Raw genomic sequence first — 22,879 nt, forward strand, 5'->3', positions numbered from 1 at the left:
CTGCCCTCAGCCTTCCAAGTAGCTTGGAGTACTTTGTGTGCACTGCCATACATTATAGTACCTGGATTAAAACGGGGAAACAAAGAAGTTGCATATTAGATTCTTCTTTTGTGCATATAGCTGTGCACGTAGGAGGATGTGCCAGGGTTTGCATGGCAATTGTCTAGGTAAGAAGAGTAAGAATTAGATTGAGGAGGAAGGCCGGGCATGGTGGCTCACGCCTGTAATCCCAGCAATTTGGGAGGCTGAGGTGGGCAGATCACAAGGTCAGGAGTTTGAGACCAGCCTGGCCAATATGTTGAAACCCTGTCTCTACTAAAAAAAAAAAAAAAAAAAAAAAGCAAAAAAAATTAGCCGGTGGGGTGGCACACACTTGTAATCCCAGTTACTTAGCAGGCTGAGGCAGAATTGCTTGAACCCTGGAGGCAGAGGTTGCAGTGAGCCGAGATCGTGCCACTGTACTCTGGCCTGGGCGACAGAGGAAGATTGTTTAAAAAAAAAAAGAATTAGATTGAGGAGGAACTGGAACATGTGAATAGCTGAGCCTCATCACAAGATTGGGCCATTCTTTTTTTTTTTTTTTGAGTTGGAGTTTCACTCTTGTTGCCCAGGCTGGGGTGCAATGGCGCAATTATGGCTCACTGCAACCTCTGCCTCCCAGGCTCAAGTGATTCTCCTGCCTCAGCCTCCTGAGTAGCTGGGATTATGAGTACCCACCACTACGCCCAGCTAATTTTTGTATTTTTAGTAAAGACGGGGTTTCACCATGTTGATCAGGCTGTTCTTGAACTCCTGACCTCAGGTGATCCACCCACCTCAGGCTCCCAAAGTGCTGAGATTACAGGTGTGAGCCACCGTGCCCAGTCCTGGGCCATTCTTTAATCAGTTGTTGAACTGATATGGAATTAAGAAGGATCTTTCCCTTATATACACACAATACACTGTAAGGAGTGTGGTACTAATTATTTATTTTCTGGAAGCCTAAAGAAAAGCTGCCAGTGGGAAACTGGTCCCTTTCATAGAGGGCAGTGCAATTCATTATTTGTATACTTGTTTCTCTTTTTATCCCTAGGGGCCTCGCACACACAGTAGGTACCCAATAATGTTTGTTCAACGGAACTGAAACCACTTCTAGCCTAATAGAACTTGTGATCTAAGAATGCAATATGGAAGTGAATATTTGTTAGTCAAACCATTTTCACTTAAGTCACTAACAGTAATTTTTGTTCTTTAATCTTAGGGTTGGTATCATATAAAACAAGAGTGTAAGAAGAGCCAAGGAAAGGAGGATTTTGCCAAGAGAACAAGGAGGAAGTGGGGGTGCAGAAGTTAGCTTGTATGACAGCACTGAGAATGAAAGATAGAGGACCAAAAAGGATTTTGGAGAAAAAATTAGAATAAATGCCGTGAACCTCAACCGGAGAGAAATAATTTTCTCTCTCCTTCCTTCCTTCCTTCCTTCCTTCCTTCCTTCCTTCCTTCCTTCCTTCCTTCCTTCTCTCCTCCCTCTCTCCCTCCCTCTCTCTCTCTTCCTTGCTTCTTTCCCTCTCTCTTTCCTTCTTTCCTCTCTCTCTCTTTCTTTTCTGAGACAGGGTCTTGCTCTGACACCCAGGCTGAAGTGCAGTGGTGCAATCATGGCTCACTGCAGCCTCCATCTCCTGGGTTCAAACAATCCTCCTGCCCTCAGCCTTCCAAGTATCTTGGACTACTTGGTGTGCACCGCCATACTTGGCTAATCTATTTTTTATTTTTGGTAGAGGCAGGGTCTTACTATGTTGCCCAGGCTGGTCTTGGACTCCTGGCCTCAAGCAATCCTTCCACCTTAGCCTCCCAGAGTACTGGGATTATAGGTGTGAACTACCACACCTGGCCAAGAAATAAATTTCTGAGTCACATGTTACAGCCTGATTGGCACACCAATTCTGTGTGCCTTGGACCTTATCTATCTCCAGAACAGGGTTCAGAGGAAGCCATAAACAGGCAAAGGACTGAGCCAAATGAAGAACTGATTACTCTTTAGGAAAGAGCTATTGATTCCAACTTCTGAGCTATAGACTTTGAGTGACTGAGAATTTGGCCACTGATAGTGTTTCCTCAGTCTTGTTCTTTTATTTCTCTCCTGGAGAAATGGCATTTTCTTTTTGGACTTTTACATTTAAATTGGTTTGCATCCTGTGAGCAAACATCCTATGTGTGTCTGAGCATTTAATACTGTTAATGGTGAAGGCTACATGGAGATTAGTGTGACAGACTCCTGATGTCTCTATTTTAGTTACCATCCAAAGCAAAAGATTTAAGGAGGAATCCAATGATAACAATTTTGCCTTCTCTATGTCTCTCCAGTAAAAGACATTCAGATATCATCAGAGTACTGCATTGAGAAAACTTTAAAAGCAAATACAGCAGAAAATACAAAAGAAGACTTAGGAACTAATTATCATGATTCTCTGGGGGTATTTCAGGGTGGGTGATCTAATGAGAACTCTCACACCCCATCAGGAAGAACTTGATGGGAAAGCAGTGATCTTAGCAATGTGGCTTTGACCTGGTATGTATTATCTCCTGGTCAAAGGGCCACTCCCAAGACAAACGTCCCCCTCAGACAGCTCCATGGGTGTCCCTGTGCAGCAGTATGGGCTCAGAGACAGAAAAATGATGTTGGCTATGATAAGTTACCTTTAAGGCAAAAATCACCCTCTCTTAAAAAAGAAGTTACAAATTCTAGATTTAAATCTTTCTGGATTCTTCTGTTTCATCTGACAAAACTCAAGCAAGTTTGAAGTCAAACTTTGCAAGGAAAAAGAATTAGGAAGGGAAAATGAGGGTGATGTTTCTAAACCCCAAATTTTCCAACCAAATCACCAAGTCTGTAATTGCAAAATAAAAACATTAAATCTCAATATCTATTTGCACAGCTCATTAACTAAGGGCTCACACTCAGCAAACGAGGAAAAAAGGAAAAGAAAAAAACTTCAGTACCAAACACATTTGGAAAGTTACTATAGAGACCTATATTTTCCTTGGATCTAAACTAGACCCCGCCACATTCTGCTGCACTGTGGTTGGATGCATCTATTTGTCTGTCTGTCTTTATTGCTTATTTAGCAAGTAGCAAATCGGGATAAGGCAAAGCATCTTTTGTCAGACCATGTGGGAGAGAGAAAGAGAACATTTCTTTCCCCACTGAACACTACGAACGTTATGGCAGGCACTCGACCTGCTCTGCTACTGGGACAACATGATTTACAATGTGAAAAGGGAAAACCTAAATCACCAAGTAATGAAAACATTAAAGTTAATGCATCACAAGTGAGGAATTTATTACCATTAACTCCAATAAACAGTTATAAAACACTCGTCCTTTCCTGTCCGTGCACAGGGACACAGACACTGGACTTCATTAAGCTCAACTTTTTTTTCTTCTTCACTAGACCAGTCATGTGTGTTTGAACCAACCACCATTTATTGTTAAGTGGACTGGCTCATTTTCCAGAACTGTAGAAAGCTGAAGGCACATCCATTCTGCTTCACGGCACTTGGTATAGACGGATGAAATAGCAAAGTTTAGAAGACATGCAGTTCGGTATTGCTATATAAGTTTATTTAAGTCTCTAAAATGTATGTAAAACAAAAGAAGAGTCACTCTTTCGAGCAGCCCTCCTCATAGGCAGGTATATAAGTAATAATGCCTGGTAAGGAGGGTGGCATATTGGATGCCAATGCACGTCAGGTGCGTTTAGCTGAATAATTTTTCCCTTGTTATTGTTTGGTATAGCACCTTGGAAGCCTGAGATGGAAACCCATTTCCTTCTATCATTTTTCTCTGTCACAGGGGCAGAGAAGTTTATTACCTTAAGGTTGTTCCTGAACAAAAGAGGCTGCACATATTGGATGGCTAAGGTAGATTGGTTCCAGATTCATTTGTTGTCAAGGAAAAAAAGAACTAAAGTGTCTTTTTGAAAAGCTACTTCTAATTGTGGAACTGCCTGGGTGTTACAAAGCACATAGGAGAGGCAGCATGAAATTCAGGCTTCCCTAACTGAATAGTTACAACGGTAACACAATAACAGTAATACTTTACATTTGGATAACACTTTATTTAGTGTTTATAAAATGTTTTCATATATGACACCTCCTTAATTCTGATCTCCTTCATTCAGACAGAAAGATCTCGCCATTCTAGCCTTCCAAAGCTGACACAGACTCACACAGTTGGGGAGAAGAAGAATCAAGACATAAACTCAGGTTTTTTTTTGTTTTTGTTTTTGTTTTATGAGACAGAGTTTCACTCTTGTTGCCCAGGCTGGAGCGCAATGGCATGATCTCGGCTGGAGTGCAATGGCGCTATCTGAGCACCTCCCAGGCTCAAACGATTCTCCTGCCTCAGCCTTCTGAGTAGCTGCGTTACAGGCGTGTGCCACCACACCCGGCTATTTTTTTTTTTTTTGTATTTTTAGTAGAGACGGGGTTTCACCATGCTGGCCAGGCTGGTCTCAAACTCCTGACCTCAGGTGATTCCCCTGCCTCTACCTCCCAACGTGCTGGGATTACAGGTGTGAGCCACCGTGCCTGGCCAAAACTCAGGTATTTTTAAGCTCCAAATCCAGTTTTTTTTTTCCTTTTGTTTTGGCTACACCTTGCTACACATTTTATCTAATGTTATGTTATAGTCCTAACTATAAAGTCAAGATGAAGAATGCTTTAATTCTATATTTCTCAGTCCAAATTCATGATTTTTAGGAACCCCATTCTGCTAAGAATCGCTACAGTAACTATACTACTAAATGGAGCCATTATGCCTGGGAGTTGTCCAGGATATTTAGCCTTAAAATGTGATCTGATCTTTGGCATTACCAGAGAAGAGACAGGTACCTCGGCTGTATGAGGGTCACAGGGATGTTTAGCCCCAGACATTAAGTGGAACTACTGGACTTCTGTGGGTCAAACTGTGTAGAGCACATGAAAGGAGGAACAAGAATAGCTCTGATGCAGAATCTGAGCAGCACATCCCACATTACAAAAGCTAAGAGTTCCTTAAGACCAACTACTAAAATGTTGTATGATTTAAGATGGTAGAAATACTTGTCAAGGAATCAATTTCTTTCTTTCTTTCTTTCTTTCTTTCTTTCTTTCTCTCTCTCTCTTTCTTTCTCCTTCCTTCCCTCCTTCCTTCCTTCCTTCCTCCCTCCCTTCCTCCCTCCCTTCCTCCCTCCCTCCCTCCTCTCTCTTTCTTTCTCCTCCCTCCCTCCCTTCCTTCCTTCCTTCTTCTTCCTTCCTCCCTCCCTCCCTCCCTCCCTCCCTTCTCACAGGGTATCACTCTGTTGCCCAGGCTGGAGTAAAGTGGCTTCATCTTGGTTCATGGCAGTCTCCAACTCCCAGGCTTAAGCAATCCTCCCACCTCAGCCTTCCGAGTAGCTGAAACTACAGGCACGTGCCACCATGCCCGGCTAATTTTTGGATTTTTTGGTAGAGATGAGGTTTAGCTATGTGGCCCAGGCTGGTCTAGAACTCCTGGGCTCAAGAAATCCACCTGCCTCGGCCTCCCAAAGTGCTGGGATTACAGGTGTGACCTACCGCGCCTGGCCAAGGAAATCTTAAATAGAGCAAAAAGATCAAGAAAAGGAAACCAGAAAAGATTAAAAGTATTAGAACACAGAAACAGAGGGAAGGACATTATTAAAGAAATAATAACATTTCTCAAAATGATAGGAATCTTTTGATTTAAATGGTCCTCCATACACCCAGCACATGAATGAAAAGGGACTCACATATTGGTAATCATAGTGATATTTCAGAACAGAATTCATAAAAAGAAGATCCTAAAACCTTCTGAATCGGGGGGAGAAACAAGTCATACAAAGAATCAAGAATCAGAATGGCACTGAAATTCTCCACAGCAACAATGAAAGCTGGAAGCCAGTGAAGCAAAGCTTTCCAAGTTCTAAGGGAAAATGATTTCCATTAGCATTCTCACACCCCAACAGTTAAGTGTAAAAGTAGAATAAAGAGGTTTTCAGACATTCAAAGTCTCAAGAAATTGACCTCCCAGGCATCCTTTCTCAGGATGCCACCACAATATGTGCTCCATTAAAATGAGGGAGTTCCACCAAGAAAGAAGGTGACATTGGGTCCAGAACGTGGTGCTCTGATGAAGGAAAGGGATGAAAGGGAAGTCCCAGGATGACAGCTATGCAGGAGGCCTGAGAGCAGCCAGTCCAGAGTGGGGAGGAGGATGGAGATCTCCAGGAGAGACTAGAAGCACAAATGGAACTGATGAATCATCTGGTGTGTTTGACCATGTGGAAAATTACAATTCTGCAAAGTTTGGAAAGAATTAGGGATGGTGACTTAGAAAAATATGCAAATGAAAAAAGTCAAGGCATTTGCCAACTCTAGGAAAAACAATAATTTTTTTTACATTTACTGGTTTATTATAAAGGATATTAAAACGATATAGGTAAAGAGATGCATAGGGCGAAGTATGGGGGAAGGGGTGTGGAGCTTCCATGTCCTCCCAGGCTATGCTACCCTCCAGGAACCTCCACGTGGTCAGTTATCTGGAAGCTCTATGAAGCCAGTCCTCTTGGGTAAAAAAGAAAGAGGTATTTTTTTATTACCTCTTGGTATAAAAAATAAAGAAATAAAATTTAATTATACGATTTTATAAGGGTTGACAGTAAGTAATATTTATGTAGTTAAATAACATAAATGCTAAATATTGATTAACTGAAAATTATGATATAACCACACTGGAAAGATCAAGAATGGGGAATTGATGGCTGGGATGGAATGGGAATGCTAAATCCTCCCCTACCATAATAAAAAATCAATAGATAATGTCTGAAATTGATAAACTAAAAAAATAGCTGTATAATCATATTATTTAGAAGTGTGGAAGAGACACATCAGAATGGATGAAAAAGTTAATTTTTAAAAAATGGAAAGGGGTTGCCTCTGGAAAGTAGAACTCCAGGGCGACTGCTTGTAGTATTATTTGATTAAAAAAATTTTTTTTGGAAATGGGATCTTGCTATGTGGCCGAGGCTGGATTCAAACTCCTGGGCTCAAGTAATCTTCCCACTTTAGCCTCCCAAGGGACTGCAAGTACACACCATTGTGCCTGGCTTTATTTGATTTTTAAGAACTATATGCATACATTATTTTGATAAAAATAAAAATAGAAAATTTTAAAAATAGTTTTTCAACAATTTCACCGTAAAGCCATGTCTCCATATTTATATAATGATGCCCATTCTGAGTGGCTGATTACACAAAATTCCTAAGCTTGATATGAAGGTACATGGCAAAGGAATCCAGAAAAGAAAGAAGAAACCAGTGTAGAATAAAGAGAAACAATGCTATTAAAAACACTAGCACAGGTTGGGCATGGTGACTCACGCCTGTAATCCCAGCACTTTGGAGGCCGAGGCAGGCAGATCACTTGAGGCCAGGAGTTCAAGATCTGGCCAACATGGAGAAACCATCTCTACTGAAAATACAAAAATTAGCCAGGTGTGGTGATGCATGCTTGTAATCCCAGCTACTCAGGAGGCTGAGGCACGAGAACTGCTTGAGCGTGGGAGGCAGAGGTTGCAGTGAGCCGAGATTGTGCCACTACACTCCAGCCTGGGCAAGAGAGGAAGACTCTGTCTCAAAAAAAAAAAAAAAAAAAAAAAAATTATACAAAGTTATATCTGAATTAGATATTGTCTTAAGAATACTTTAATAATCTGTAGTCCTTATGCAATTTTAAGACTCATTTACAATTCTAATATTGTACTTTATACCATATGTCTAATTTGCCTAAGTTCTTCCTACATTGCAAGGGGACCCACAAAAACAGGAGATTTCTTTCCACTGGAAAGCTGCTTTATTTCATAAGTAATAAAAGGTATGGAATCCCATTATGAAATTTGGGGTCAGAAGCCCAGGGTAAAAACTTGGGTTGCAATTGACAAACTATTATTGTATTACTGGGCATGACCAGAATTTGATCAAGTACCTGTAGATCAAATCAAATCAATAAAAATTTATCTGGAACCTACCACGTGGGAGGTTTTGTGCCAGAGAGCACAGAATTCCTAGAATGTCCTAGAATGACTTCAGATCAGCACAAAGACAGAGACAGCACAGACATGATTTTAATTTATAGGGTTGGAAAGGTACAAGGCTATAAAATAGGATACCTGTTGTCTTGCATTTATGTTAAAGGTTTCACCTTTTTAAAAAATAATCAGAAACACATAATCATTGGTCTTGACATAAATTATACTTTAGATTGGGAGTGGAAATCATGTTTTCAGAATAGGAAGGGAAGGAAAAGTAAAACCAACTGCATGTAATTTTTCAAGTGGAAACAATGGCAATATGAAGATATATGGGCATCAGACCCACTGGTAGAGGAAGGAGGCTGTGCTCTCTTACCTCTTACGATGTCACTCCTGTGACCTCTACCATTTGAAATGCTTTGATTCCACCTTGCCCAAGGGACCTGTGAGCACCAGGGAAAGGGATGAAGGATGCCTATGCCTGACCTCACCTTTACATTGTCTAACGACTGAAGGTATAAATCAGCTTTCCCCTTGAAGACCCAAGTGTCAGTAGCTCATGTGAAATGCTGGAAATATTAAATGATGTCCCTGAGGGTTTTATTGTTACTCAGTTTTCTCCTGTAACTGGGAGAGCTGTTCACATGAAGGATACTCTCCCCAGGACCTCAATTTGTATATAAAATGAAGTATGAAACTCTAACAACTTCTTGCCAGTTTGGAAAGAAAATAAACAATTAGGGGAGGCTGCACTTAGCCCATTGTCCTGTTTATATTTCATTTATCTCTTTGACTATTCCTGGTGAACAGTTCACACCAACAAAGGTGTGATAACACTCTTATTACAAATTCTTATTTCCAGGGCAATAAATCTTTGATAGTTACAAAATCTCCATAGACAATTCAATGTGTTTTTGTAAAGGACTAGAACAAAAGTTCTTCCTTTTATCCTATTTAGCAGAGAGAGTGTACTAATAATTAGAATTGAGGGGCGAGTGTCTGGATGCCAGGGTTCCATGTCTAGCTAGGACTTGGGCCTGTATCTAAATCTCCCTTCCAGATTATTTCTGCAGAATTTACAAAATCTATGGATGCTTAAGTCTCCTAATATACCTTGATTCATTAATCCTCACCACTACCTCTATAATAAGAGTAATTTTCTATAATAAGAGAAATGAACATTTTTCTTTTGAATGGAGAAATTAAAGTGATTTGCTCAAGCCTCCTAGTTAATAAGTGGACAAGGCAGGAACAGAAGGAATTCTCACAGCAATCCTTAGCGTTCGTCTCTCTATATCTCAGTCTTTCCCCCTCCTCTTTCCATCAAAACCTTGAAGTAATGCTACACAAAGAATACAGTCCTTATTACAGAAACATTATTATACATTATGTAGAGCTTTAAAATTTTTTAGAGCACATTCAAACCTCCTATTTAACTTAGTTCTTATGATAGTCCTATTAGGTGGGTATTTACAGAGTCTGGAAGGAAAGGATAAAAATAATAAGAAACAAAACAGTTGAGAAGAAAAGCCAGTGAAATATTAAGGATTGCCTAAGACATTGTAGAATCTTAATTACCCCAGATTTGTAAAAGCTGGCCAGATACATGAAAATATTGATTAGACTAGCCGTGCCTGGGCTGTAATAGGGGATTGATCACTAAATGACTCTTTGCTCTGTGTTCTAAGGTTGGATTCCACGTATGAAAGGATATTCAGAAGAGTGTAATGTGCTCTTTTAACATGAGCTCCCTTGCCATTTAACTATGGCTGAATTAGGGGCAAACAGCTCTGCTTCTCCACAGGTAAGAGAAAGTGTGAGGGCTGAAGGTGATTTCAAACAGCAGATGAAGGAAAATGAAGAAATAGATACTTTCTCCCTCAGAAGTCTAAAACATCTTCTGAAGGCCCAGTTGTTTTGTTGTTGTTGTTTTATAAGTAGAATTGGTGCTGCTTAAACGGTGTGTGTTTAAGTGAACTGGAAAAGGGCCCCTCTTCCAAAATATCTTCTCAACTGACTTCTGTAATTCCTGAAATTCCATCATTTGGGGCCCATTCCCTTAGATTAAAACATTATTCCCCGTCGAACTACAAATGCCTCTGGGAGAGGTAGCACATTAATCAAGGTATTCTCATCCGCAGTGTGGTAATAAGCTAGTATATCAGAGATCACTGGAAGGAGGAGGCACAGAGCTCCAGCTCTCCTAGGGATAAGGCACAGCTCTCTGTACCTATGTGGTAGACCACTGAGCAGAGGTAGATAACTGATAGATGTCAGGCAGTGGCGTTTATCCATGAGGTCACGTGTGTGTAATTGACAATATTATACTGAGCCATTATCAGTCATCAACACCTTGGAGCAGTGGTTCTTAACCATGGCTGCATATCAGAATCATCTGTCTACCTTTAAAAAAATGTAGATTCCTGAACTGCACCCCAGATATACTGATTCAGGATTATCTGGAGTGGGGCTGAGGCATGTTTAGTTTTACAAAGTTCTATGAGTAGTTGTGATGCTCTATCTAGGGCTGAGAACCACAGCCTCAGAGTAAATTTGTATGTTAGGTCCTTATCATCCTGATGGCTTGCTGGAGGGCCTTGGTGAGGTGGGCCCAGGGAGGTGCCCAGGTGGAGGGCCTGGACAGTGAGTATCAGAACAAGTATGAGGGGCAAGAGAAGTGCTATAAGAACCAAAGTAACCAAAGATGACCTGGAAAAGAGCCAGTAATGATCCTTCATTATTACCAAGACTAGAAGAAACTACATTAATCAACCAATAAAAATTAGGACTTCTGTATAACACCATTTAAGAAATATTAAAGAAATTATTATCTGTGCTAATATAACTCTGGCTTTAATCGTTTCCATGGCTGAAGAGGCCACTTGTAGTCATTTCATCACTGTGGTATCTTTCCCATTCTATTCCTCATAGTCTCTTCCTGAGTGTTACCCTACTTAGTTTGTCCTTGGCTACCCCCAAAGGAAGTCCTTACCAGATGTATCATTAGGATTAGTTTAGCCAGTGTGACAGAAAACCCCAAATAATAGAGGCTTTAACAAAATAGAAGGTAATTTGTCCTTCATATATGAAAAGACTGGGGGGAGGCACCCCAGGAATGGGAGGGCACTTCATGCTCCTCTTTTTTTTCCCTGAAAAAGAGTTTTGCATCTTGGTGATCACATTTATTAGAAGAGTTTGAGAAAAATAAAAATGCCATTTAGCTTAAGAAGTTATGAATTATCTAGGCTGGGTGCAGTGGCTCATGCTTGTAATCCCAGCACTTTGGAAGGCCAAGGTGGGAGGATGGCTTAAACCCAGGAGTTCGAGCACAACACAGTGAGACCCCACCTCTATAAAAAATTTTTTTAAAAAATAGAAGTTATGAGTTGTCTGTAAATCAACTCATTTCAGGAGTGGGAGGATTTCTTAACATCAAAATGTTTGCTGGTTTCTCTTTTGAATGTCCTGAACATTTAAAGAGGTAACTTTACAAAGTCTCCTATTTTCCATATGGGATAAATTGTTTCAGCCAACTCTCAATGGAGTGACAACCAGGACAAAACATCTTCCTGGAAAAAGAGCATTTGAATATTCTGTTTCATTGATTTATATATCTCTTATATATGATGGCTTCTTCCTCAATTTCTGTAGTAGTCACAGTTCCTTCCACATCTCCCAATAACATATTTAAATGTAGATCATAAGCATGTAATCTGCCTAGAAGCTCCTGGTAATCTCTCATTTATCCATAAATTCATTTATCCAGGCCGAGCCTGATAAGATCAAGGGGCTCCTCTATGGTGTTGGTAGTTTGTTGCTGGTCTATGTTGTCCATCATGTTTCAAATCCTTTGCCCTTTCCTCTTCCGGCTCTTTCTGTCTTTATAAAGTGTGTCATTTGTTCATCATGGTCCAAATTGGCTCCAGTTCCAGCCAGCAGGAAGGAGGAAAGGGGCAACACAGAGAGCATCACCCTCCCTCTAGCTGCTTAAGGACACTTGCGTGTGGCCCTTCAAAGTTGACACATTACTTATACATTCCACTAGCCAGAATTGAAATCACGTGGTCAAATCTAATTGCCGTGGAGGTAGGGAGGCAGGGAGTTGTTCTGGGCAGCCATGAACCCGGTATTGGGGGCTAGTTAGCAGTCTCAGCCACACCAGTAATACTGCACACAGCTAAATAGGTATTGGCAGTCACCTTATGAACCTAGAATATCCCACTGGAAAGAAAGCAAATGAGTATGGTAAGAGAAGACTGCTTAATTCCAGGTGTTGGGTAATTCGTGGCGATTAAAGGAAAGTGTTTTTCCACTAATGAAGAGTGAGAATTTGTTCAAAGTAGTTATCTGTGGTCCAAGAATCATAACAGAGGCCTCAAATAAATGAAGTGTCGGTTTATCTTTTGAAAGGTTATGTTTACTCTTGGAATTATGTGATTCAAAAGTCCACCTCTTGCCTAATGAAGGACTGGGATGCAGGCCTTCTTGTCCAAGTTACTGAAGTTAACTTCTGTAACACTGTCAGGAGCAGAACAACATATAAGACCACTGGAGTGTGCGCTAGCTGTTAGTGCTCACAATAAGTAGGAGAAATGTTAGTACTAATTTCACATCCAAATTTGCTTAGATGTGCTTAAAAAGATTCTGATCAAGGCCGGGCGCGGTGGCTCAAGCCTGTAATCCCAGCACTTTGGGAGGCCGAGATGGGCGGATCACGAGGTTAGGAGATCGAGACCATCCTGGCTAACCTGGTGAAACCCCGTCTCTACTAAAAAATACAAAAAAATTAGCCGGGCGAGGTAGCGGGCGCCTGTAGTCCCAGCTACTAGGGAGGCTGAGGCAGGAGAATGGCGTAAACCTGGGAGGCGGAGCTTGCAGTGAGCTGAGATCCGGCCACTGCACTCCAGCCTGGGCGACAGAGCGAAACTCCGTCTCAAAAAAAAAAAAAAAAAAAAAAAGATTCTGATCAATGAAAACGTATACTTTCCCCTGACTCTAGGGCTCCAAGTGCATGAATGTTACAGATAATGCTGTTCTAGATGCATGTGGTACAAAATACAAATAATCTGTTTAAGTCTATTGCTATATTTGGATTGCTTCACTGACTAGGATGATTTTAAAAGTAAAGCACTGTATCTTTTCCAATCTGATCTGCCTATATCATGCAATAGACTTGTTTCCTTTCTTTGTGTTTCTCATTTGTCCAGCTGATTGAACTGTATGGCTATTTAGTTCGGTTAGATAGAGGAACATGGTGCTAAGGAGGTGAAGTTGACCTGGTGCTAAGGAGACGAGGTTTTATCCCTAAGTGGGTTGATTGGTGTGTAGAATTCAATTCTGTTCCGTGTCTAGTTGACTGCTTCTCTACCCCTGGCTAGCTATTCTGAGGGGATGCATGCTTCTCAAAAAGGGGGCTGAGTAGGAAAGAGTGGGTGCCTCAACAGAATTAAGCTGTACTGTTAGCTGGGCGCAGTGGCTCAAGCCTGTAATCCCAGCCCTTTGGGAGGCTGAGGCGGGTGGAACACCTGAGGTTGGGAGTTTGGGACCAGCCTGACAAACATGGAGAAACCCCGTCTCTACTAATAATACAAAAATTAGCTGGGTGTGGTGGCAGGTGCCTATAATCCCAGCTACTCAGGAGGCTGAGGTAGGAGAATCGCTTGAACCCGGGAGGCGGAGGTTGCGGTGAGCTGAGATCATGCCATTGCACTCCAGCCTGGGCAACAAGAGCAAAACTCCGTCTCAAAAAAAAAAAAAAAAACCCAACAAAAAAAGTCTGTACTGTTGTAAACGCCCTGCAAAGGCCCTTATACAGAGTTGATGGGCCAGAAGTACCTCTATGCAAAGAGGAACACAGGTAATTTGGATATGAAATGGTCTCTCCAACGATAAGCCATTCTACTACGACCTAGCAGCTTGGAGATTGAACTGTGGCATCAGGAATGGAAAAGAAAGCTGGCGTGGCAAAAACAACTGTCATATTCACAGGATAAGGTTTAGGGCTCTCCACCTTCTGCTTCTTGCTTGATCTGGGTCACCACATTCTGCCTCCCATTTCCAACCCACCTCAGTGTTTCCCACCCCCAGGTGAGTTGTCACTATGTGTTGAGGAAAATCATCTCCGTAACAGGAATGATATTTGCCACTGTTTTTACTTATTCTGGATAGAAACGTTATTTCTCACCACAGAGGAAGACTTTTTTCTCTCTTATCGAAATCTGTCAGTCTATCCACACAACCTGGAGAACAAATGTGTTTTTTATCCCTCTGTGAACAAACACAGCTCAGCACCTGCACAGCACTCAAGGGTGGCCAGACCTCATCCTGACTCTGAGCCGGCTGCTGCTCTTGGAGAGAGAAAGTAAAAATGATTGATTCTACATCTTAATTAAGATAAACAAACAAAGAGGGACATCAAATAATGGCCCTGACAGTTTGAAACAAACTGAAAGTACAGCTTAGCATTTCATAAAATAAAAAGCGTTTGATGTGAGGATGGCAGTTTAATAATTTGTAAATATCACTGGCTTAGTATTATAGCTAATCCAAATATTTTCATTTCTCATCATAAGTTACCCTCTGCTGATGGCTTGTCCTCTTCAACTTACAGCTTTCACCCTCGAGCCTTCAGCAGAGGCAGAGAGGAGAGGAACAGAAAGGATCACAGGTTCTCTGTGGAATGTGAATTACAGCGTCAACTTCCTTTATACTTTCTGATTCTGAATATTCACTAGAAAATACCACTGACCAGCCCAAAGCATGTATTGCCTTTTCTTCATCTCCTCTAAAACATATCAAACTTTAATTACAGCTTTCTATTAGCTTCTGATTGTTTCTTCTTCTTTAATTTTTTGTAGAGATGGGATTTTGCCATGTTGCCCAGACTGGTCCTCAAACTCTTGGGCTCAAGTGATCTACCCACCTTGGCCTCCCAAAGTGCTGGAATTACAGGCATAGGCCATTGTGCTGGGCCTGATTGTTCCTTACTTAAGAGAAGCTGAGCTTTCTCCAGTTCCATTTTTTTTTTTCCTTTTTCTAAAATTAGAGGCTGGGTACAGTGGCTCACACCTGTAATCCCAGCATTTTGGGAGGCTGAGGCGGGCAGATCACTGGAGGTCATGAGTTCGAGACCAGCCTGGCCAACATGGTTGTAAAATTTTGTAAAAATACAAAAATTAGCCAGGCATAGTGGTGCATGCCTGTAGTCCCAGCTACTTGGGAGGCTGAGGCAGGAGAATTGCTTAAACCTGGGAGGCGGAGGTTTCAGTGAGCTGAGATTGCGCCGCTGTACTCCAGCCTGGGTGACAGAGTGAGACTCTGTCTCAAAATAAAGTAAAATAAAATAAAATAAAATAAAATGAAGAGATGGGGTTCCACCATGTTGCCCAGGCTGGTCTTGAACTCCTGGTTAAGCAATCCTCCTGCTTCAGCCTCTCCAAGTGCTGGGATTACAGGTGTGTTACTGCACCTGGCCTCTGGTTCTTAAATTGTAGAGAAATAAAGAAATTGAACCACCATACAAACTGTAATGCTCCTACAGTACTGTTTTTATATCATAATGAAATAGTCAGCTATAGATCTATATCTAAAATGTGTTTTATTGCCCTAATGCCCTCTGAAGAAGGGTAGCTGAAGGGTAGGGGTATTCTTGTTAATGCCTATGTCTACACTTCCTTGGGTGGGTATGGAGGAAGACAAGCAGAAAGCTGTGATGATAATGATAAAAAGATAAAAGTAGAAACCTCTATGTTGGCCATAGCCTTGTGATTTGGCTTTTGTGAAAAATATTCGGAGAAATAGTAGGCAATTTTAACAATTGATTTGGAATTCCCAAGGGTGCAAGCCATAACATGTATCTGCAAAAGCTGAACTGAAGGAACACCATTGGGCAGACAGAGGCTTTGGGCTTTTTGAAAAGGTATGTAAAAAGGGAAGGGCGAGGATGCAGACCTGTCAGATCAGCCTGCTGTGAGATATGACTCTGGACTCAGGATAGGACCATTTTCTCATGGCCTCCCTATTCTTTTTGCTGAGGTTCTTAACATACATACATACATATATATATATTCCCCCCCCTTTTTTTTTCTGCTCTTGGATGATACCAAGTCCAGGCTCAAGACTACACTGGATGGACATGATAGGCAGGGGCCCACAGAGGGAAGCTGCAGTTCAGAGAATTCTCCACAGGGAAGCAGTATGAGATCAGGGTTTAGATAGAGGCAGCCCCAGCATCACTAGCTCTCCCTGGTTCTGATTTGAGACAATTTTCCTCCTTTCCTTTCACTGTGTAAGAGAAGCACCAACAGGGCAAGCTCACCTTTCAGGAGACCCCCTGAGCCTAACTGCAATCCTTTTACTCCCTTTACTCCCAGGCCTGTTCCTCCTCACTTAAACAGCTGGCTCTCAGCATATTGCTTTGTTTATTCCATCTCTGACCTATGCATTATCTGAAGGATGCCATAAGGGTTCAAGATGCCCACCTTTGTAAAATGACCTCATTCTGAGCTGCGGGGTTCACATCACTGGCATAGAGGGGAAACCTGCAGAGGGAAGCTTAGCAACACGTCACACACATGTTGTTCTTGGCAGTATGAATTCTGGTGACTTTTGACATTTCTTAAAAAGGAGTCAGTTACATCTTCAGTACTCTGAGGAAAATGGTGCCAGCTACAACTTGATCTTGTTTGAGTTATAGGAAGCAATACAACTTTATAGACAAAACTCTGAATAGAGAGTTTACAACTGAGATTCTATTTTGAATCTATCTTGAACTCTATCTTGACAACATCCATTGATAAGAGTGTGTGATAACTGTAAAGCCACTATTTATCTTACTTGCTTATGAAATTGAAATAACATTGCTGATAAGTCTTAAGAACTATGTATCCTATGTCTACTTTGCACAAGCACCCAATACTATGAATATATATATATATATTTTTTTTTTTTTTTTTGAGACAGGATCTCACTCTGTTGCCCAGGCTGGAGTACAGTGGTACAATCTCAGCTCACTGAAACCTCTGCCTCCTGGGATCAAGGGATCCTCTCACCTCAGCCTCCAGAGTAGCTGCGACTACAGGTGAGCACCATCATGCCAGGCTAATTTTTGTATTTTTTTGTAGAGACAGGGTTTCGCCATGTTATCTAGGCTGGTCTTGAACTCCTGAGCTCAAGAGATTCACATACCTTGGCCTCCTAAAGTGCTGGGATTACAGGTGTGAGCTACTGCACCTGACCTGAATATTCATAAGAGATAAAATTTTGGCCTTTCTTTTGTCAGACATTCTCTAGAATACGTGTTCTTTCATGGACGGATTGGCAAATATTATAAGTATCAGATTCGAAACTGTCTAAGAAATTTAAATGTTGAAAATTCTTCTAATATAAGAAGCAAAAATTCCATTTTCAGCATTTCATGTGTTGAGAGTGAAAAGGGGGAATATAAGAAAGAACTGAAGTCTAGATTTCCTAAAATATATCTCAGGTAAGCCTCTCTCTTATCACATATTTTATTTTTTTACCTGAAATATTTCAGAACTTAAATGTTTTTGTCAAATTTGAAAAAGGTGTGTAGTATTGACTTCTTCATACTGATCTCATTTTTATTTTCTTTATAGTCTGTCCAAACCATTTTCAAGCCCCTAAAATCAGTTACCTTTCTTCTAGGGACAATCAATAGAAAGCAAGCAAAAAGAAAAGACAGTGAGACCTGCCCTCTCAGTGGTCTCCTGGGTAACTTTGCCTCCCAGATAGGATGATGCAAAGATGAACAGAACAGGGGTTTCTGAATAGATTTCTAGTAGGATTGCTGTCAAGATGGGATCAGCTGCAATGGTGCCAGATAAAAACTGCAGGAGACCGAGATGAGTGGATTGCTTGAGCTCAGGAGTTTGAGACCAGCCTGGGCAACATGGTGAAACCCCCATTTCTACAAAATACACATAGACTAGCCTGGCCTGATGGTGTGCACCTGTAGTGCACACTAACTCAGCTCAGGAGGCTGAGGTGAGAGGATAGCTTGAGCCAAGAGGTCGAGGCTGCAGTGAGCTGAGACTGTGCCACTGCACTCCAGCTTGGGTGACAGAGCAAGATATTGTCTCTAAATAAATAAGAAAAGGTTAGGTAAAGGTAAAAAACATATATGGAGCCCACTGCAACATCTCTTATCCAAGGCAAACTTCTTAAAAAAAGATTTTAACATCTCAAACTACCCTCAAGGCTAATAAAGGCACCAAAATGGATGATCAGACCATGATTTGAGGTTCGAAAAAGGATGTCCGTGCTGACTGACTGGGAAGCTATTGGACATAAATTAAAAGGCTACATTATGTGAAACAGAGGGTCACAGCATAGGAACATCTTGAAAAGCCAGAGGTGCACCGATTACATTTATCAAGATGTTAGTGAAAGCTTTGTGTATGGCTTGTTTTTGCAGGTCACTTGTATGAGATACTGTTGGATAAACTGATTTCATAGAGGAGGAGGAAGGTACTAAGTATCACATTGTGTTAATGTGCCAGCTTGCCACCTTTGGGATCAAATTTGGTGCAGGGCACAAATGAAATGAGTTTGGTGCCCTCAAGCTAGGCTACCACTGATATTTATCCTTAAACAAAATCACAAATCATTTGCTAACAGCTAGGATCAGAGACCTGGGGCTGAGACAGCAAGAACGTTGCAGATCAGGAGGAAGACTGGCTGGCAGAGTTGGGTTAGGGAGCAGCCGTTTCCTCTAGGTCTCCAGCTTGACTTCAGCTTATGTTACCAACCATCCCTTCTCATCCCTAAACACTGACATTCACACTGATTTTACAACCTCTCTTTGCCTGGCAAACCCAACATCAATATTCTCAACAGCATTTCATGAAACCTCTAGTTATCAAAGTCCTCATCACTTAGTCAATTCTAAGAATAATAATTTCATAAACACTATGGAAAAGGAGTCCTATTGTTAGACTGTAACTGTCCTTAGCAAAATAATGGAACTTGGTTGTTCTAGTGAATTCTAAATTTAAACACTGCTTGCTCTCTCTCCACTCAACGAAGAGCTTGTGTGCTACTCTGATGAAAATGCAGAGAATTAGAAAACAATGACTGTGTGAATGACATTTACAGAGATCTCATACTGGAAAGGGCACATTTTATTGTGACTCTGTCAAAAGTGTAGTTTCATCAGAGGACAGGAGGCAAAAGAAACAGGCAATCAATATTTAGGCCTCTAATATCTGAACTGAGAAAGAAAATCATTATCCTGTTACTTTTATTGTAGGGTGACGCTTGAAATATTGCACCTTGTTTCCATAATAATTCAATATTTTGGGGGTTTCAGATTGTTAAAAAAACCCTCATGGGGTGGCCATGTGAAATCAGAACATAAAGTAGAAAGGAATAAACGCACACATTTTACAGTGGGAATAAAGAGAAAGGCAGATTGAGAAAGAGAAAAAATATAACAACATAATTTCCTATTAGTATTTATCTAATAGTATATGTTTAATTTTGGAATCTCTAGAATTAACCTTAAAGCGTTCTTTGCTTCCAATTTTTTGAACAAAACACACAGATTTCCAATAGAGAAGAGTCCCCTCAATATTAATGAGGTTACTTGGGCAGAATTTTTATCTCTAGATTTATTGAAAATTGTATTCCATTGTTGAGAAACTAAAACCAAGGTGGGAGCTATGTGGAATCTGACATTTGATTTTAAAAGTCAGTTGTACTATTCACCTCTCATTGGCGAAAAAACTGGTCACTGAACTTGAACTTCTTGCTGACAAAAGGATAGGAATTATTATGCACAAACCTTTTTGAAACTCTTATATGTCCACTCTCAAATAAAGCACCAGTTCTGCCTATTTCTAGTATGACTGTTTATTGGTTAGTATTTTCAAAACACTTCAAGGCAATTAACCCCCTGCCCAAGATTTCAGCATCCAATTTAAAAGTCTCTCTGAATACGTATTATGGAGAATGGGGTCATGTCAGGTATATGTTAGTTGCAAAAACAAGTACAGTTGTCCTCAACCTGACTTTCGTACTTTTGTGTGTTGGTACCGTAACCCAGTTATTTAAATTCTGGGTTTTTTCCTCTTAGAATTATTATTGATGAGATTAGCATTATATAATCATAAAGTCATTACCTGCTTTTCTAGGTTGTCTGCTGCAGCCCCCATGGAGAGCTAAGTGGGTCCTTAATGAACAAGAAAAGGTTATCTGGCTGCACACGGTGTCTCCCAGTCTGCTCTGGCTAGAATCTACAGCAGCCACAGATAACAGTTCAAAGTCATGCAAATGAGGGCTAGGCTACCACTTTGTTCCTCACAGAGTAGATGTTCCTGTAATCCACTGGCAAACATTCAATGGCAGTAGGAAAAAAGGATATTTTCAGAGACCTAATCCCTCCAGGCAGCTGGTTTATTTCAATTGAAGAAACTACTATGGCCACCCACCAGAATTGCTAAAATTAAGAAAAACGGACAATACCAAGTATCAGTGAGAACGAGGAGCAACTGGAATTTTCACACATTGCTGGTGGGAGTACAAAATGGTACAAATCTGTTGGAAAAATGTTTGGTAGACTCTCCTAAAGCAGAATATGCACATATTCTCTAATTCAGCAAATCCTCTCCTCGATATATACCAAACAGAAATGCCAACATAATGGTGCTCCAAAAATCTGATATAAGATTGTTCACAGCAGAATTATTTACAATATTTCCAAAGCAGAAAAAGAACCCATATGTTTACCTACCATAGAATAAAATAAAATGAATAAAGGAAAAACTATATAGTAATGAGAACAAAGGAACTATTGCTACATGCAAAAACACGGACAATCCTCACAATTATAATGCTAAATGAAAGAGTCCAGACACACAAAAGTATATATAGTATGAATCTGTTCATATGAAGTTCAACTACAGGAAAAATTAATCTGGTGATAGAAGTCAGAATAGTAGTTATTTTGGTGGAGATAACTGGGAAGGGGCATAAAGAGAAGTTTCAGGCCAGGTGCAGTGGCTAACGCCTGTAATCCCAGCACTTTGGGAGGCTGAGGTGGAAGGATCACTTGAGGTCAGGAGTTTGAGACCAGCATGGCCAACATGGTGAAACCCCGTTTCTACTGAAAAGACAAAAGCCGGGCATGGTTGCACATGCCAGTAATCCCAGCTACTCGGGAGGCTGAGGCATGAGAATCTCTTGAACCCGGGAGGTGGAAGTTGCAGTGAGCCCAGATTGTGCCACTGCATTCCAGCCTGGGTGAAAGAACGAGACTCCATCTCAAAAAAAAAAAAAAAAAAAAAAAAAAAAATCATAAAGAGAGACAGAGAGAGAAGCTTTAGAGGTGCTGGTAATGTTCTATATCTTGATGTGCGTAGGGCTTACATGAGTGTGTTCACTCTGTCAAAAAAAAAAAGTCACTGGGCTGGACACGGTGGCTCACGCCTGTAATCCCAGTACTTTTGGAGGCCAAGGCAGGTGGATAATGAGGTCAGGAGTTCCAGACTAGCCTGACCAATATGGTGAAACACCTGTCTCTACTAAAAATCTAAAAATATAAAAATTAGCTGGGCGTGGTGGCACGCACCTGTAATCCCAAATACTCAGGAGGCTGAGGCAGGAGAAGCGCTTGAACCCGGGAGGTGGAGGTTGCAGTGAGCCAAGATTGCGCCACTGCACTCTAGCCTGGCTGACGGAGTGAGACTCCGTCTCAAAAAATAAATAAATAAATAAAAAATCATTGAGTTCTACATTTATGATTTGGGCATTTTCTGTATATATGATGTATTGCAATAAAAAAGTTGACAAAAAACTATCAATGTAGTTTGTTACTAATTAATGCCTTTGTCAACTTCTCAAACACTAGGAAACAAAGGAAAAATGACTACAACAGTTTCTCCTTGAGTAAAGTTTGCTACAGAATTACTTTTTAAAAATCCTAGATAAATTACATAGGCAAGGCTAGAAGAATTTGTATTTCCTAGCCTGGAGCTCACAAGGCTAAATGGTGTTTTGATTTAAACCTTCAAGTACTGTATTGTGCATTATATCAAATGTTTCATAAGGAGGGTACTAACCAGCTAATTCTGTTCATGCGGCAAGAGAAATTGGCTTAAATTAAAACAGGAGCAATTTCAAGAGGTTAAATAATTGTGGGATCAGAATTGCTGAGTATCTTTAAGAAATCCACAAGATCGCCTGCAGTCTCTTTCAGTTCTGTTCTCTAGTTCAACAGTGGGATGGTGGTGTGGTTTAAAAACCTGCCCTTCACAGAGAGCACTGCATATTTTAGGGCTCTTGCCCTAAACTCACTTATCAATACTGAAACATCCCTAACTAAATTTCTCTGTCTAGACATCTCTGTTGCCTACTCTCCTGATGATAAAGGAGGGAGAAAGCCCAATTGGTTAACCTCTATGATTTGTAGTCATTCTGTGATGAAATATGGTATGTAAAACATAAAGAATTATTATTATAGTAAACCCAGTCAACCACAACCATGGTGGTTGGTGGTGCCAGAAATGTCTAAGGGGTAACTTGGAACTCTTACCACTCTCTCAGAAATTAAGTTGCTACAGTTAGCTACAGTGAAGTAGAGGGAACCACAAAGAGCCTAAGCATAGGGAGCTGAGGTAAAAGGAGCTTGGTCTAGAGGAAACCCTAGGCAAATATGATGAAAAGCGTTCCTCGAGCTAATACAAATCAATAATAGTTTTAGCTATCATCTAGGATTTTCTAGAAGTTTCTTTCCATTAATTACTTTTCCTTCATACTCCCACACTCTTTCTGCCTCTAAGAAAAACCGTGTTCAAGAGATATTAATGAACTGC

The 22,879-nt window shown here is 40.8% G+C and overlaps 1 protein-coding gene and 1 pseudogene across 18 annotated transcripts in view; both read right to left on the reverse strand.

The window, feature by feature from the left end:
• Positions 1–22,879, reverse strand: part of SKAP1 (src kinase associated phosphoprotein 1) — a 299,393-nt gene that overhangs the window by 71,744 nt on the left and 204,770 nt on the right. The gene's annotated exons all lie outside the window — the stretch shown is intronic.
• Positions 9,289–12,727, reverse strand: LOC117067158 (annotated as a pseudogene).

The sequence above is a fragment of the Trachypithecus francoisi genome, unplaced genomic scaffold (assembly GCF_009764315.1).
Source record: "Trachypithecus francoisi isolate TF-2019V2 unplaced genomic scaffold, Tfra_2.0 Lachesis_group20, whole genome shotgun sequence".
Classification (NCBI taxonomy): domain Eukaryota; kingdom Metazoa; phylum Chordata; class Mammalia; order Primates; family Cercopithecidae; genus Trachypithecus; species Trachypithecus francoisi.